Source organism: Camellia sinensis, chromosome 2 (assembly GCF_055761805.1).
Source record: "Camellia sinensis isolate YWXY chromosome 2, ASM5576180v1, whole genome shotgun sequence".
NCBI classification, from domain to species: Eukaryota; Viridiplantae; Streptophyta; class Magnoliopsida; order Ericales; family Theaceae; genus Camellia; species Camellia sinensis.
Window position 1 is genome coordinate 77,928,818 of NC_138962.1, and position 19,264 is coordinate 77,948,081.

Below are 19,264 nucleotides of genomic sequence, written 5' to 3' on the forward strand. Positions count from 1 at the left end.
TTCTAGCATTCAGAACAACTTTTTAAGTCCTTTCGACAATGGAAACAAGTTGTACAGCGTATCTTTTGCCCTGTTTAAGTACGGTTACGTTCCTAAAACAGGAAAAGACAGGTGGCTAGCAGAAAGAGAGTCAATGTTTTCCAAAAATGGTCATTTGGGTCTGGAAATGTCGAGCCAACATCGGAAGGTTTATGAGTCGGTGAGTGAAAGAAAGTTATTGCAAACGAGTGAGGGCGGTCAAGTGAAGGTGAACAATATGGTGATTGTAAACAAGGACGAAAGTGGAAATTTCACGACCATTAGTGATGCGATGGCTGCGGCCCCAAACAACACTACTGCTAACACGGGATACGTCATGGTTTATGTAGTTGGAGGACTATATGAAGAGTACACTTCGATTGCAAAGAGCAAACAGTACTTGATGGTAGTCGGAGACGGCATTGACAAGACTATAATCATGGGGAACGATAATGTGGCTGATAGGTGGACTACATTTAGTTCTGCAGTAGTTGGTAAGCTTAGACATTTATCATTTAGATTCTACTCAAAGAAAATGGATATTTTAGACATTTTATATATAATAATTAAAATTAAAAAATAATTTTATTTAAAAAAATATTTGGGAAACTCTAATTTCTTAAATTAGTTTTGCGTTATGTTTTTAATTTTTTTGCTTAGTTATAGATGTAAATTTATGGGAAAGTTTTTATAAAGTCAGTCATATTATTTTATAAGATAACGGACATACAATATTTTTATAGTAGTTAAGGTTTCTCAGCATTTCTACAGAAAAAAAATTTGATTTAGAGAAATTTTGCCCGACTCAGAAAAATTTTAATTTTTACAGAGAAATTTCTCTAATTTCACTGAGAAATTTTGAAATTTCTCTATTATCATACTAAAGAAATTTCGAAATTTCTCTAAGTTGGAACCGAAATTTCTTTGAGTCGGGTTATATTTCTCTAAATCGGAGAAAATTTCTCTTAGTTGAATTTTCTCTGTGAAAATATTGAGGGACCTTAGCTAAAAAAAATCTTGGACCTCTCTTACTATTCAAAGTTCGAGTGGGATGTTTTACTAATTTTTCCTAAATTTATTTACTTATTTACAAAGATTGCCAAAAATAGAACAAGAATACATAAAGGGTATCTTTTGATTGTTAAGATTAACCGTGTTAAGGTTGCATTTTAATTTAAAATCACATAAGGATATATGGCTATTTTTAAAGGACAATGGGGTAAATTGCTATCGAGCCACACCATAAGGATGCAAAATGAATTTTATCTAATAAAAAATGCAAGGATTATTTTGTTAGAAGGATCAAATCTTGAGTTTTTTTTTTTTTGTTTTTTTTTTTTTTTTTTAAATTGTCCTATAATTATATGTATATAATATATAATTTAATAGACACTAGAAGTCTATTTTTGAAACTCTTAGGCCAATCGGCCCAAGTTTAAATCCTTTTAGACTAAAAGAACATTATTTGTCAAAAAAAGACATATTTGTTCAAAACGTACATATCTATCTATCTGTTTAAATGTCTTACTATTTGTACACGTGTAACCTATCAGTGCAACATCTATTCCAATTTATCTCTATATGTACGCATGTCACATATCTGTTCAATATCCTCTCTCTGTTTACTTCACGGCTACCAGCTATCGTCGTAGCCAAAGACTTTCTAGAAACTTTTCAACTAGTGTCATTCTCACAAAATAATAATAATAATAATAATAATAATAATAATAATAATTATAATAATAATAATAATCTAAAACTTGGACTAAATGACATATGGCCTCATAGGAATAGAATTTTCACCAACTAATCCTAATTTAATTTTTTTAAATGTAAAAATGTTAAAATAATAAACTATTACAATTAACATTTAATATTACTTCTTTATTTTACATTTTACATCTTTTTCTTCTCTTCATTTATAAATAATTATATGTAAGGGAAAATTTTATTGGGAAATTATAAACAAATAAAAAAACCTAAGGTAATAACTCCTAGGTTTTTAAAGTTTTTCAATTTAAACCTTAATTTTTTTGATTTGCTTTCCGTCTAAATTATTTGTCTATTTTCGATAAGTAAAATCAATGGAAAAATATATTTTAGCTATTGTGGGAGCTGAATATTAAAAAGAATTAGAAGCATATTCTAGTCAGATACTATTCGGCTCTATCCGGCACGTTTAGGATGCTGAATAAAATGGATAGATAGACCGAATAGTTATTGAACTATGAAGCCGAGGGAATAGAAGGATAATGAGTGAAAAGTAGGCCTTGCCCCGAGGCACAGGGAACGAGTATAAATAGAGGAATAGCAAACTGAGAAAGGTATGTGAAAATTATTGTGCTTAACTTAGAATACAAGCAATCTTGAGTGTGAGACTGACTTGCCCGTCGGAGTGCTAATTCCGGCACCCCCGACCGGAGTGTTCATTCTTTTTCAGGTGACTAGAAGAGGAAAAGCGTCCCCCAAGATCGGAAGAGTATCCCCAAAACCACTTCTCCACAACTGGCGCCGTCTGTGGGAATACTCAAGCACATCCATGGCGGGCGTGATGGAGGACCCTCCGATAGCCACTGATGAAACCACGCAGTTAGACGATTTTACTCCAACAAACATGCATGGACCGGAGAATATCCCGGCACGACGCGCTTTGAACTTCGCCTCACCTTCGACCCAGAGCATGAGGCAATGCAAGCGATCATGGAACAAGCAAAGCAAAACGAGCAGCGGTTGGACAACATGATCGCTGAGAATGAGCGTCTTCATCAGGATTTGGCCCTAGAGGTGGCAAAGTCCAAACAAGCCATGTGCCAAGATCTGGAACGGCCTCTGATAGCAGCTGATCGACAATCTCGAGCAACAAGACACTGATAGTGACTCCGACTCACTATCTCCGGAGCCCAAAAAGAAATGACAACCTGCAACTTCTAGCTCCTCTGAAGAGGGCCAACGTATAAGGCATAAGCGCAGAAGAAAAGGCTCAGATGACGAGGACCAACATGATCCCTTTGTGCGACGGATCACAAGGGCAATCCTTCCCAAAAAGTTTAAAGCCCCGTCATTCACTCTCTATGACGGAAAGTTAGACCCCACTGATCACATCCGATACTACAAGCAAGCCATGACATTGCATGCAGACGACGAGGCCCTCATGTGCCGAATATTTCCTAGCAACTTAGGACCATTGACTGTCAGGTGGTATTATAAACTAGAACCGACTTCGATCAAAACCTTCCACCAACTACAGAAGTCCTTCAGAGCCAGATTCATCACCAACGAGGTTCAGCCGAAACAAGCCGACTCTCTCTAGGCAATGCAAATCCTGCCAGGAGAAACACTAAGAGCATATTCGACACGATATTGAGAGTGCTTTAATCTTGTTGATGATGCTTGCAACGATTCCATGGCCATCACCACCTTCAAAATGGGAGTACACCCAGATAGCGCCCTCCGCAGTTCCTTGACTAGAAGACCCCCCAAAACAGTCTGGGGGTTGATGAAGAAAGTAAAGGAATACTGCAAAGTGGAAGATGACGCCTTGCGGGTTAAAGCCGGACACATTGCCATAAAAATGGCCCCCCCTGAAATTGCTCAGCCAATAAGTTCTGTACCTCCTCAGAGCCCTGAACCACGACAGCGGGCTAAACGAGACAAGAAACGGGATTCTCGCCGATCAAGCGAACAATGCTCACACCGAACAAATGAGCAATTGCAAGTTGATAACAGGCGCACAAAGCGTGCCGACAAGAAATACACGGAGCTGTCAGAGCCAATCAGCTCGGTTCTGTCCTAAATCCAACATCTTCCGTTCTTCAAATGGTTGTCCAAAATGGTGGGACCTCCCGACACGAGACGACGAGACAAGCGTTGTGAATATCACAAAGATCACGGTCATGATACGGACAACTGTTATGCACTGAAAGACCACCTTGAGGAATTGGTGCAAGATGCTCGACTCTAGCAACATGTCCGAAAAAACGCAATCAAAATAGTTGCCCTTCGGCAGGATTCACCTCCGCTCGGCATCATTCATATGATATACGGCCTTCCAACACCACTTGCCCTACACGCAATTCAGCAGCCCCACGAAGCTCCGAGTATTGTCCTCGACGATTCCGATCTTATCGACGTAACACTCCCCCATAGTGACCCATTGGTCATTGAGCTACACGTGAGTCGATCTATCGTTGAGCGCGTCCTCAAAGACCAAGGGAGCACTTCAGTGGTTATGTATTACAAAACCTTTATGAAACTCGGCTTCAACGAATCAGACCTGTCTCCAGCTCCTCATCCTTTGTTCGGCTTCAACGCAAATCCAAAGTACTCGTTGGGGAAAATCTCACTACGCGTTTGAGTAGGCTCCCAAACGATGGATGTAGAGTTCTTGGTCATCAAGCTCCCATTGCCATATAATCTCATAATGGGGCGAACTTGGTTGCATGCTATTCAAGCCGTGCCAAGCACCTACCATCGGCTGCTGCGCTTCCGGACTGTACACGACATTGAGCAAATCCGTGGTTCCCGGCAATCTGCACAAACATGTTATCTCCTTTCTAGAAAGACGCCTGCAAAGTCGCAGGCCAACTCCTCCGAAGTGTCGAATCGAAACATCCTCAACGATGTCGGACAACTCCATATCGAAAAGCCACAATAGTCCTAGGCAACACCAGCAACAACTTGCCAAGTCATATAATCAACGCGTTCAGCTGCACCGCTATACACCGGGAGAGTTGATCCTCAATTAGGCCATTATCAGAAGGATTCCTTATCGGCTTAGAAATACGTCGCGGCCTTGGAACTCGAAAATTTTGTCATTAAACCCGACTTGTGGGGAATGATCTTAGCTCTAAAAGATTCGCCATGTACACATTCCATCTTTGTAATGCAAGGATTCTTCTTGAACAGTTGTAGTCCCACCCACTGCAAAATCTAGCTGAAAGGTGCTCCGACAAAAAGCCTCCGGATTCGGAGCACTCTTCGTGGATATCACGAGTGGACAAAAAGTCTCCGGATTCGGAGCCCCCTCGGCGCATGACGTCATTGGGCCGATAAAGCCTCCGAATTCGAAGCACCCTTCGTAGATATCGCGACTGGCCAAAAAGTCTCCGGATTCGAAGCCCCCTCGGCGCATGATGTCATTGGGCCGATAAAGCCTCTGGATTCAGAGCGCCCTTCGTGGATATCATGACTGGCCAAAAAGTCTCCAGATTCAGAGCCCCCTTGGCACATGACGTCGTTGGGCCGATAAAGTCTCTGGATTCGGAGCGCCCTTCATGGATATCACGATCGGCCAAAAAATCGCTGGATTCGGAGCCCCCTCGGCGAATGACGTTACTAGGCCAATTAAGTCTCTGGATTCGGAGCTGCCTCGGCGCATGATGTCGCTGGGCTGATTAAGTGTCCAGATTCGGAGCGCCCCTCGTGGATTCACGATTGGTCTCCCCATTCGGAGCCCTCTCGGCGCATGACATCGTTGGGCCGATAAAGCCTCCAAACCAGAGCGCCCTCCAGGTTCATGTCAAAGCAGGGATATGTAATTTGAGCCAGCACAACCGCATGAACAGAACAAAACGTGCCAACACTCGAAATAAGATGCTTAACAAAAATTCACAATGAGATACAGACTTTTAAAATAAAAATATTTTATTCGATTAAAACAGTAATTACAAAAACGCAATCCGCATTCGAGTATTACAATATCTATTTTCATACGACGTCGCCTTCATCCTCACCCTTCTCAAGCTTCGAAGGCGAAAGAGGGGAAGTGGTCGTGTTGGTATAGCGGTAGCGCCGAATCAACGCCCATTGCTCAGAGACCGTCCGTAGCTTGAAATGCTTCGATCTGACCGTGCTTGAATCCACAATGTTCACACCAGTGAGACAATCACCCTCAAGGTAGAGAGCCTTGACACCATTGACAATGTCAAGGCCAAGATCCAGGACAAGAAAGGAATTCCCCATGAAAACAGTAAAATTCAACGATCGCGACGCTACGTCGGCCTCATCCTTCCTTCGGGGTGATCTGCTTCGACGACCTGGAGGCTGATGTTTTTCCCATTGTTTGAACGCCCCACCTCTTGTACGGGTGGATTCTCTGCTACGATTCATTACAGTATCGAGCTCAGCCAAAGTTCGAGCCTCTCTTTTGCTGGTGAAGAAAATTCACAATTGTCTGACCCCACGCAACAAAGTTGTTTTAAAGCGAGTCTAAACACAATAAGTGAAATTACTAGGGCAAAAATTCCGAGGTAATTTATTTCTAATCCTTGCGGTGACCCCGAGGCGATTTCATTAATACTGAACCCCAAAAGACGGACGCCGGTAGATATTGGCCATAGCCGCTCCATATACTAATTTTTGGCTTTTTGGAGTTAAAATGGACTAATTATGGCAATTATAGATGGGGTGATATTTTTCGGATTTGGAGCCCTTGGAGCGTGACACCTTTGGGCCGATTAGGCCTCCGAATTCAGAGCCTAATCGGCGGATTGATCATGCGTGAAACGAATGACATTTAACCAAGAATGCTCATGACAAGCAGCATATAACCATTCGGAATTAAATGCCTACTTAACTTGGGCCGGACAATGTTTATACAATGAAAATGTATGCAAACGCGAGTGTGCTGAATGCAGGTTACAATGAAACATTTAAAATAGGATGATTTATTCAATCAGGCAATAACTACACAATTACATAGTATTTTTATTCGACCTCGCCCTCATCCTCACTCTTCTCGACTTCAAACGCGGAAAAGGGAAAATGATTACGTTGGTAGAGTGACAGCGCCGAATCAATTCCCGACGCTCGGAGAGCTTCCGTGGCTTGAGATGCCTTGATCCAACCGTGCTTAAAGCCACGATTTTCACATCGGCAAACTTCCTCAGCGAGTTTCTCTTTGGTCTTCTGAATTCCGACCAGTCGGCCGTCATGGAATCCTTTTTCATAGGCCACGCCTCCCGCAGTCTCAATCGCGAACATGCTAGTCGTATTACGATCGGCGATCGCATCACTAGTCAGCCTTTGAGTGACCTTTTCTTCGACAATCGGGTTGGGTTGGCCGGTTGATTGGGCCCCGGCAGGCTCGATTTTCCTTAGCTCACGCTTGGCCTTCTCGACGCGAGCTTCTAACTTCCGAATTCGTTCATCTCTCTGTTCTATGTCGCGGCAAGCGGCGCGGAGACGTATGCCGATCTCATAAGCCGTGTACAGTCCCATCACCGCCCCATGAATGCCTTCACGAAACACTTCGATGTCCGGCCGATCTACTATCGACTGCTGAACTTCAGGCGGAAAAATTTGTCGAGTAAACTCGACTGCCACATTTGGATCTCGAATGATCGCATCCGCCTCCGTCATTGCTCTATTACCCACAAAGACCGCGAAACTCAATGAATAAGGAGTTGCGTTGGATTCCCTTCCAGGACGGGACTGAGGAGACTTACGTTGTGGCTGATTGTCCCTCCTAGGCGATTTACTTCAACGACGAGGAGATGGGTGTCTCTCTCGATCCCTTGAAGTCCTACCGCCCGTTCGTAAGTGTTCACCGCTTCGATTCATGGCACCTCCTAGCTCAGCTAGCGTCTTCCTTTCACCTCTGCTGTTGAAGAAAAGCTTATTTGACATTCGCACTTGTTTAATCTTTCTCAAAGGGCGGGTCTAAGATGCTCACTAAGCGCATAACTAGGACCCTCGTTCACGAAGTACACGCCTATTTATTCCCTACAAGGGCAGCATCTCCGAGGCTGTCTCATTAATATTGAAGCGCCAAGGGCAGATTAATCAATCAATATGGCTCGAGTGCCCCAGCCCTTCCACGCGTCGGTTATTCCATACAAGATTCATTACGTGATAATCGCCGTTCTACGTTCATGAACCAGCTGGGGCAAGGGCAGATTAATCAATCTATACAGCTTGAGTGCCCCAGTCGTTCCATGAATCGATTTATCTGAACAGTAGTCATGAATTTATTCTATTTATAATTAAGTCAGATCCCGATGTTCTACGTCCATGAACCAGTTGGGGCCAGGGCAGATTAATCAATCTATACGGCTTGAGTGCCCCAGCTGTTCTCTGAATCGATTTGTCTGAACAGTAATGAATTTATTCTATTTATGATTAAATCAGTTCCTGGCGTTTTGCGTTCATGAACTAGCTGGGGCAAGGGCAGATTAGTCAATCAATACGGCTCGAGTGCCCCAACCGTTCCAGAAATCGATTTTTCTGAATAGTAGTCATGAATTTATTCTATTTATGATTAGATCAGATCCCTAATTTTAATCGGCTGTTAAGTCTGCCATCTCACGCGAGCTTGACATTTGGTTCTAACTGCTGATTCTCCTAACTATACACTCATACAACAAACAATACGAGAAATAATTTGAGAGCATATAAAATTTTCGTTCATAAACTGGGCGCTGGCAGTGGACATTTTACATATGAAAACTAAAAAGCGTACATTGAAATTGAAATTGAATATACTTAATAAAAGTAGAATGTCTCCCAGATCAATCCTCGGGATCAGACTCAAGCGGCTCAACGTCCACTTGCTCGTATGGAATTGGCACGACCAATGTAACTCCAACGGCAGCAAGGGCTTTGAGCCATCCATGTTTGAATCCCCGATTCTCGAATTTGGGGACCTCGTATACATATTCCTTGAAGGCGGCGCTCCTTCCAGCCTCAAGCGCCATAGAAACTTCGGATTTGGCTTTTTCCTTGGCCACCTTCAACTCCTTTAACTCAGCCTTTGCCTTGGCAAGCGCCTCCTTGGCTAACTCGAGTGATTCCTCGCTCGCGTTCACCCTATCCTTGACTTTGAATCTGAGCTGGTCAGCAGTCAGAGCCCTCTCCTTTTCTGCTTCAGCTCGAGCATTTTCCATTGCGGCTCTCATTGCCAAGAATTCGGCCCAGCTCCTTTCACCTTCAACTTCAGACTTTAAGTAGCCAATTCTTTCAATGGCATCATGCTGACGGCGGCCTAGTTCGGCTATCATTCTAACCATCTTCAAAACAGGTTGGGATCATCACACTAAGGAATATCATATGCAAACCAAACCAAACGAGTAAAAAAGTGAAAATCGTACACATACCACAAGGGCCGACTGGGCAGCGAACGCTATAGCCGCCAAATCTAGCTCCTCTTGAAAGGTAGGCTTGTCAGCCAGTAGTGAAACTGAGGCGGCCAAGCTCAACGCTATGGCTGGATCCTTCATGGCGGATGCGTCAGCGGAGATTGGCGTGTTTTTTATCTTTGGTTGAACAACAAATGGAAACACGACACCGGACTCCTCTACACGAGGCCGTTTGCCAACAGGGATATCCTCCGAGCCAACGTCTCCCTCGGCGTTATGTTTTTCGCCCCGCTCTTTTGGAACTAGTCGTTCTTCCGTAATCTGCTGTTCGACCTTCTTCTCCGTCTCATCCACAACAACTTGAGCCGTTTCCCCTTCAGTAATGGGTTGTAAAGACTCAACCGGGGCAGGCTCTGAACGAGCGGCCTTCGCCTTTTTTCGAGCGACCATTTGCTCAACATTTCTCTTTCTCGCCATCTGCGTGAGATTTTCCCCAGCCATGCCTTCAGAAAAATCCCCGGGTAGATCCCCCAAGTCTGTAAAAATATCTCTGAAGGAAAACTCTACCCAACCGAAGTGGACGGTGAGTCATGCTGGTTACGACCGGCAGCCTCAAGCGCTGACCTCTGGGCTTCGTCAACCTCTCCGGCCTCGGTAGCGAACTCCCTGATTGATTCAGAGACTACCTCGATCACCGGCTCTAAGTTTTGCTCCGAATTAGCAGTTTTGAGACCAATTTGCCTAAGAGACTTGAAGCTAGGGAAGACAAGAGTCGTATGGTGTTGTTCACCGATTGGGATAGAAATGTTGTCTGCGGCCGAGAACGTAGTATAGGTAGGCTCATACCACAGAAGAATGTGGGCGGCTCTACCTTGTTTCTGTATGTTTGGACGGCCAAAGTACTTTAGTGCAGTCTTAATTTCCGTAAGGACTACGTTGTCAGCCGAGGTCAGAACCTTCTTCAACTTATTGCCTGCAAAAACAGAGGATTAGATTTGGAAAATGAGCCGAATAAAAGAAGGGTCAACAAACAAGGAGTTACACGGCAACCTGATTCACCCCTCCGTCTGGGAATAGGGTCTACGCGATCTTCGCCTTTGCCGAATTCCCAGTTGCCTCGGACATTGACCATTACATCGTCAACTTGTTTGCCAGAGCTGGCAAGCATCATTACCAGATGATGGCCAGTGTCCTTGGCCCTGAGAAAGTAATGACCGAGCCGATCAGAGGATTTGGCTAAAGCGTAGCAATGCCGAATCGCTGGAATGCCAAGGTTGATCCTGAGGCGCCGATTCAACTCTACAATTCCCATCACGATTCGAAAGAAATTCACATTGGATTGCGAGGCAATCAGACCCTAATGTCGGAGGATGGCCCTAAGAAATGGATGGAGGGGAAAGCGAACTCCGCCCTCCGTAATGGATAGGAGAGGAAAGACGATTATATTTCGGTTGTCCCTCTCCATATCAAGGGAATTGTCCGTTACTAGAGATAGGTGGACATTATCAAGAATGGAAAAATGTCTCCGGAACCTAGAAATTCGATCCTCGGAGAGGAGGTCTTTCAAATGCTTAGCCATTTTAATGAGGACTCAAGGATATTCTAAATCAAAAAATAAATACGAAAAGTAGGATTGCATAGAAAAGAGAAGAAGACTTACGAAAGGCAAAGGAAACAAGGAGCAGACGGATAGGAGTTGCAGAAAACGCCAGAGAAGAAATACCGATTGGCAGTCCGGAAGGTTCGAAATATTCGAAAAAGCATGTATTCGACGGGACTTAAGCTTCAAATCATAATAAATGCGAGAGAAGCACGAATGAGGCGGGAAAGCGTTGTAATGACCAAAAAGCATATACGTGTCCTGATACGCATCGGGAAGAGGATTAACCGCCGAATTTTAGTCTCCCCAGATTAGAAGCCAACCACACCGACTAGATGATGCTAGTGGGGTGTTTGGGGGGCAATTATGGGAGCCGAATATTAAAAAGAATTAGAAGCATATTCCAGTCAGATACTATTCGGCTCTATCCGGCACGTTTAGGATGCCGAATAAAATGGATAGATAGGCCGAATAGTTATTAAACTATGGAGCCGAGGGAATAGAAGGATAATGAGTGAAAAGTGGGCCTTGCCCCGAGGCACAGGGAACAAGTATAAATAGAGGAATAGCAGACTGAGAAAGGTATGTGAAAATTATTGTGCTTAACTTAGAATACAAGCAATCTTGAGTGTGAGACTGACTTGCCCATCGGAGTGCTAATTCTAGCACCCCCGGCTGGAGTGTTCATTCTTTTTCAGGTGACTAGAAGAGGATCAAAAGCGTCCCCTAGGATCGGAAGAGTATCCCCAAATCCACTTCTCCACAGCTATTAAATTCAGTATAGGTGTACATAAATATCATTTTTCGTTGAGTATAATGACTAGAATATTATTTTTCAACAGTTTTTCTTAACAAAAATAAGCAGATAGTTTAGATTAAAAACAAATAAAAAGATTAAGGTTTAAATTAATAAAATTTAAAATTCAAAGTTTATTTTTTTACGAGAGTCAAACCCTAGGATTTATTAATTTTTTTATTTTTTATTTTTTTCAAATCTATTTTACTTCCTTGTGATTTAAAGCTTAGTGTAGTTTACTACCTATGGGTCAAATATAGTAAAAAAAAAAACCCCTATATCGACACAAGAACTTCTTTTCCCAATCTCTATATTTCTCTATTCAAAACATTTATCATCGTTAGATTAGGCCTCAAGATTCATATATAATAATTTTCTGTATTTTAAGACAATAAGAGATTTGAAAATAGATAAAATTTGGCCTACTTGTTTCCTGATTAAGAATCCAAGACATACAATTAATGATCTACCATTACACTTGTTCAGGTTTATTGTAAATCAAATCTATTCAATCACATTAAAACAATTCAAAATTATCTAATCTTACATTCTCAATGGATACTTCAATTGCAGCTGTAGTTGGACCAAGATTTGTAGCAATAAACATAACCATTCGAAACACAGTAGGAGCTATAAAGCAGTAAGCAGTGGCACTTCGAAACAATGCCGATTTTTCCACCTTCTACAAGTGCAGCTTTAAAGGCTACCAGGACAACCTTGTACACCCATTCACTTAGGCAATTCTATAGGGAATGTGATATCAACGGCATGGTGGACTTCATATTTGGAAATACAGCTATTGTTTTCCAAAATCGCAATGTGTATCCTCGACTTCCCATACTAGGCCAATTTAACACAATCACTGCGCAAGGAAGGACAGATATAAACCAGAATACTAGTACTTCAATATAGAATTGTACGATTACAGCTACCCCTGACTTGGTAGTGAACAATGGCACGACAGAAACGTACTTGGGCAGGCCGTGGAAACTATACTCAAGAACTGTTTATATGCAATCCTTCTTGGATAGCTTGATTAACCAGCTGGTTGGGCTGCATGGTCCGGGACTTTTGCACTTGACACGTATTATGCGGAATACAATAATAGAGGACTGGGATCGAGTACTGCAAACAGGGTTACTTGGCCTGGTTGCCATGTGATAAATGCGACATATGCGGTTAACTTCACTGTCTTCAACTTCATATCAAGAAATAGCTGGTTGCCTACAACTGGCGTCCCTTACATTGGTGGTTTAATGTGAACATAACAACTTTAAATGTCTTCTTTCTGTTAATTTGTATTTAAAATTTGATGTTGTATGCCTGTATTTTTTTAAAATTTACGATGAAATTGTCTCTATTATTCAATATTTGGACTGGAAATTCCAAAAGTATTGTTCGGGTTGACACACGCAAGAATCACACCTACAATCCCAAATGAAAAAAAAATAAAAATGAAACCATTGTGTCGCTTTCCAACTACAAGGGTATTTTAGGAAAATAAAAAATATGAGAATAAGAGTATTTTGATACATTGGACGATCTGTAAAATAACCTCAAAAGTGGACTTTGAGAAAAAGTAGCTTGTTTTTTCGTGCTCCTCAGAGGGGTTTAGTCTCCTTGGATACGATAGCTCTACAGTCCGGACTCCCGTGGTTCTGAATCTGGTTTTACAGATGCAATGTGAAACGGATAAGCAAAAGAGTCCAAATTCGGCAAATCATTTTTAGAAAATCGATTTTGAATCAAAGATGCCAAAAATGGACTGCATTACCAGATTTTAGAGTTGTCACCTAAATATTTTTGGAAAATTTAGGAAACCTGTGACTCGTGCCAAAATCCATTAGTCCGTTATCACCAAAGTGTCTCAGCTCGAGAACTTAGGTATAAGATGGAAAGGCAATGAATTGAGCACCCCACTCACCCGATCAAAGATCGGCCTCTATTAATCATGATGTGATTTTTATGTACAGTATATGCTCTTGTTCCGAATATTATGCTATCTTTACTATGTGATGCACACAAGTATAGACTAATTCGCCCATTTTAGAAGACTTCAATTTCATGTTTGTTTGAGTAGTGTTTCGAATATGTAACACTTAAAAAAGTGATCTCATATGTACATTTAATCAGATCATCCCAACTTAAGTGAAAAGCCTCTATCCACCGGCATTCAAATAGGTATATTAGCTAAGCATTTAGCCTCATCGTAAACATACTTGACATGGCAACACTAACACATACAACATGCTAAAAGAAGAAATGCTCACCTAGCACTCGAAGGCAAGCCAAAGACAACTGAAATAGAAAAATGCATGATCCTAAATAATACAACATGACTAATGTAGTGCATGCAACATGTAATTAATAGGCTCGGCTACTAGTATGGCATGTGAATCAATACAATGCATGCGACAAAGCACGTAATCGATTAAGGAATTGCAATTGACATTGATTAATATGATAAGCCGAACCCTTAGGCATAAAAACATGGTTATGTACACATGGAAAATGCTAAGAAAAACATGATGCTATACAACCACTATAAGCAAATAAATAAAAAGAAGAAAGAAATAGGGGTTGAAAGACATACACACATTATTACACATTTGCCCTCGCGCGGGAGGGTCTAAATGAACGTCCTAATTAAACTAACTGTTACATCACCAGATAAATTAATTAACTACATTAACTAATTATTACAAATTAGAATTAAACTAGCTAATTAGTTACAACACACTAATTAATCTAAGAGCAATTAAGCTAATACAGGAGTTGAATAACCATGCACACAACCGAGAACATCCGCCTGGCAACTCCTCTGTTCTGCTGCCTAAATTATTCTGTTCGCAGTTAGAAAATTAATCTATTTTCACCTTAGCCTCTACTCTGTTCTGCCATAAAAATGGCACTGTTTGGTCAAAATGAGGTGGCCAGCAGGCCAACCAAAGAAAGTGGCCAGCCAGATAGATAGGTGGCCGGCCAGCCACTATTTTGGGGATCTGCCCTGCTGCAACACAAAGGAAACAGTGCACAAATAGAGTAGTTTCAGGAGATGATTGTCCTATCTGCCTCTACTTATCATGAAATAGATCAAGGGAGGGGTAGACTCAATTCGCAAGCCATCAATCGACGTAAACTCATTACGTGATGATCTAAGAATCGATGGGACAATGTCTCAATAAATGACAGGTAAAGACCAACAAAACCTCCTCCTTATCATGGAGTTACCTCAAGGGAAGTGGTTGACATTGATTATTGAGCCATTATCATCACGAAGAGTATGTAATGCTCCAAGTCTCAATGGGTTCAATTAACGTCCTATTAAACTCGACTTGATTTTATTATCTTTCACCACTTTTAGTTCCAATTTTATTGCCTTTTTAATTACCTTTCTATTCTTTAATCATTTTAGTTCGAAATTGAGAATTATGTCCACTAATGAAGAGAAACTTCAAACAAGAAATTGTTTTTGGCATGTGAAGGATGTAACGCCTTGGTAATGAATCTCCGAAGGGATTAAACCATTAAGCATGGAAGGGTCTTTTTCTCATGTTTAAACAACTATTGTTTGAAACAACTCTTAAACAAAGAAAACCAAGAAAGGAGGGAGGTTGCAGCAATTATTATTACAAGTGTGGGAAAATGTATCAAATTTATGAAATAAAAGCTATCAACTCAAATAGATTAGGGTCTAAGACCTAAACCACCAAACCTATGATATTCAAAGAATAACTAAATAAACACATCAAAACAATCCAAAAAATAGCCAAAACAGTGTAGGAATTAGAATGAACATCTAGAAAAGTAAGCTAAAATGAGAAACAAATAAAGCTAGTAAGCAATCCTAAGGAGGGGTGGCTAACCCCTCCATTTCTGGGACTTCAAAATCACATTTTTAGCCTCTGGAAAACTCTAAAAATCAGTGGAAAAAGTTGGAAAATACGTGGGAAACACAAGGACAAAAGCTTGGACAACAAGGTTCAAAGAAAGGTGGTTAACCCCTCCACCTTTAATAGCTTCAAGTCACAAGTTACACCCCATAAAAAAACATAGGGAAGAAGTAGTGTAAGGATGGCACAAGTTATACATCTTGAAGATGAGTAACTCTTTGCTTCACAAACCCACAAGTAAGCACCCTCAAGAGCTGAAATTTTAGCTCAAGAATCTCAGCAAGGAGCCTCAAATATTTTGTTTTTGAAGTGTTTAGGTAGGGGATGTGTTGAGAGAGACAGAGAGGGAGAGAGAGACTTTCCAGAATTTAAGCTTTGGTATTTTTTCTAACCAAAGCATAAGGTATGGTCGAGTGTATATAGAAAAACAGGTGCCTCAGTCAGAAATATCTAAATTCTAGGCATCACTATTCGAACTCTAGTTTCCACCGTCTTAGTTGATCTCCTACGAACTCACTACAAACACAATCAGGTGGTTATACCAGACCACCTGAAGTCTTTCGGGCATGACAAACACCACATGAATTACACCTTTAGAGGATTTAAAGTCTCCAAGACCCAATGAGTGCATAAGATAGTATGGGATGAATGAATGCACAAAACAGTGAAATGCAAGGTGTTCAAAACAGTGCGATACAAGGTGAATACACAAAACAGTGTAATGCAAGGTGCACAAAATAGTGCGATGCAAGGTGAATGCACAAAATAGTGAGATGCAAGGTGCACAGAATAGTGCGATACAAGGTGAATGCACAAAGCAGTGCGATGCAAGGTGAATGCACAAAACAATGCGTTGCAAGGTGCACAAAATAGTGCGATACAAGATAAATACACAAAATAGTGTGATAAAAGGTGCACAAAACAGTGCGATACAAGGTAAATGCACAAAACAGTGCGGTGCAAGGTGTACAAAATAGTGTGATGCAGGTAGAATGCACAAAACAGTACGATACAAGATGAATGCACAAAACAGTGCGACACAAGGGAACGATGTATGGTATACAAAGGGAACTGAGCAGTACATAGAGTAGCGCATCATGTACCTAATGAAATGAGTGCAGGTAACTTGCCACAATTTATTGAAATGTAATTGAAAAACATTGCAGAAGATAACATAACAAAACTTTGTTTGTACAAATACAGAACAAAGTCTAGAGCAAAAGTAACCAGTAGGCAGTTTAAATCAACCAGAGTGTATAAGCATGCATGCATAAAGCACATGTATTAATCAGAGGAAAGATGGCAATCCCAAGAAAGTTTTGAAAAAGGTCAGAGACAACTTTCGAAAGCTGAATCATATCAGAATCATCATGGGGGTAAACTACCAAAATCTAGGGAAAAGTACCCGACAAATTGCTCTGAGCGGATTAAGAGAAAGGTTGGGTTCATGCTCCTTGTTCAATTGATGGCTCAATCAGATACACTGAAAATTGCCTCTAGTATCCAGTCATTGGCCACCAGTTGGGTTCATGCTCCTTGTTCGATGGATGGTCCAATTAGATGTACTAAAAATTGCCGCTAGTGTCCAGTCACTAGCCACCGGTTGGGTTCATGCCCCTTGTTCGATGGATGGCCCGATTAGATGTATTGAAAATTACCCCTAGTGTCTAGTCATTGGCCACCTCTTTTAACATTATGCAGGCACATATGATGGGGATCATCAGATCCTAGAATAGTTGCCAACGAATCAGACTCATGCTTCTCTTCTGTCCGAGCATGTTGAGAACTTACTCCAATCCCCTCTAAAGCAGTGACGGATTCCTTATATACACTTTGCAATGATCATGATTGCGCGATGCCTCCCTTGTATGAGCACTCTCAGTTTGTTTATGAATTCCACACATGGACTTGTTTTTGAGTTTGGAGCGAACATTCATGTATGGAATTTTGACCACGCCTTGAAGTTTTAGCAACAGACATCGATGAAGAGCCCTTTTGAGCAACAAACATGCTATGGTGACTCGATGAATAGTACAGACTGAAACAGACACGAAGCACGACACAACAGAACTCATAACTAACCCAAAAGCAGAAAAAAAAAAAAAAAAAAAAGACTCAAGATAACTGATCATTCATAGTGCCCCTAGTATTACCTATGTTCCCCTTAGAACTCAATTTCGCAAAACTCGAGTTTCGATTTCCTTTTTTGTTCAAGATAAAAATTCTGTTGATAAGTTCAAGTACTGAGAATTGCTCCACTTGTTGAATCAAGCTAGTTCTTTCTTACCCAAAGTAAGTATGATATGCGCAGCAGTCGGTATAGCTCATGGATTGATGCGAAGTTAACGACGTGAATTGGGCAAGACAATTAGATCGAGATGGATGAGATGGGTATGGTTGAGACCGAAGTTCAGGATGAAGTTGCCTACATATCCCAAGAATGGGAATCAAGACAACGTAGTTTGTGGCTGAGATTCATTCGGGTGTTGACACTCTCCTTTTGCGCTCTAACGTTTGCCAAAGTTTCCCCTTCAGAGTTTTCAACCTTGGTAGCTCTATTTGTTTGATTCCTCATTTTTCATGCTCTAACTTTTGCCTAGGTCACCTGTTCGGGTTTTTGGCCTAGCGAGCCTCTTAAGGATAGCGTTACAACATTTCTGGTGAATTTGATCGATAGTCATTCTTGCTCTAATACTGGAACTGGCTTCGCCTTGATTTGAACTTGGTTCTCCATTCCCTTATGCATGTTTTCTTCTTTTCTTTTACTCAATATTCAGAGTTGGTTCTTCTTACAATGTGGTATGTCCTCGCATTGGCTTCCCTGAATTCAGAAAAAAGTTCATTTCCTCATGGTTGATTGGATTTCATTCCAATGAATACCCTTAGCTTGATGGCTTACTTTTTTCTTTTTTCCTTTTTCTATTTCTTTTCTTTTTTCCCTTTTTCTTTTGGTTTTTTCCTTCTTCTTTTTTCTCTTGTTCTTTTTGGTTTCTTTTATCCATTTATTTTTTGAAGTATAGAAAACGTCAGGGGGAGAAATTCTATGATTATGAGGTTTGAAAGTCACCTTGGACTTGAAAGTCTGAGAGTCGCCTTGTGCTAGCCAAAATGATTGCCTAACAGTGAAGACAATCCCCAGGACAATGTAGAATACCACGCACAATTTTGAACCTATCTTCGCATGTTTACAAAAGAAACAACTTCAAACTTTTTGAAATCATGAAGGACTTTGCACAGATAAGTCAGAATTCACTCAAACCATTTAGGGGATCCTTCTCAACAGTCGAGCTTATTAACAGAATCTCAGTCAAAAAAACAAATTCAAAGCTTTTTCTATTTTTTAAAAGGTCACACATGCATTACAGTAGGCACAACAAAATGATCAAAAACTTGACTCCCATTTTTTTATTTAGAAAAACGAAGACTTGAGGGTACATGAGAGCAACTCAAAGAAAGAGACTCAACAAACTCAATGACGCAAGAAAATACAAGGAAAATAAAACTCACAACTCAACTATTTACAAGTAAACAACTCCAAACAAAATCAGTACCCTTGACATAAAAAGGGTTTTCACTATCCAAGTCCATCTGCAAAATTCAAAAAAAAAAACTTCAAGTAGCCTACATGAGGGTCCAAACTTGCCTTCAATTCAGCAATACGAACATCCACACCCATTAAGATTGATTCCAGACTTTCAAACTGAGTCCCACAGATGAAGGCTCGTAATTACCCTGGTTGTCCCCACACATCTCCTTGACCGAAATAATTTCTTTTTCATACCATGCCCCTAGTTTAAAAGGTCCTTTTTCACATGCTTTTGATAATTTGCCTAGCTAAGACTGAGGTTCATTATTCCAACCATCATTGCTGGCATCAGTTATG

The 19,264-nt window shown here is 41.0% G+C and overlaps 1 pseudogene; it reads left to right on the plus strand.

The window, feature by feature from the left end:
- Positions 1-19: 19 nt before the first annotated feature.
- Positions 20-12,750, plus strand: LOC114279926 (putative pectinesterase/pectinesterase inhibitor 7; annotated as a pseudogene).
- The last annotated feature ends 6,514 nt before the right edge of the window (positions 12,751-19,264 follow it).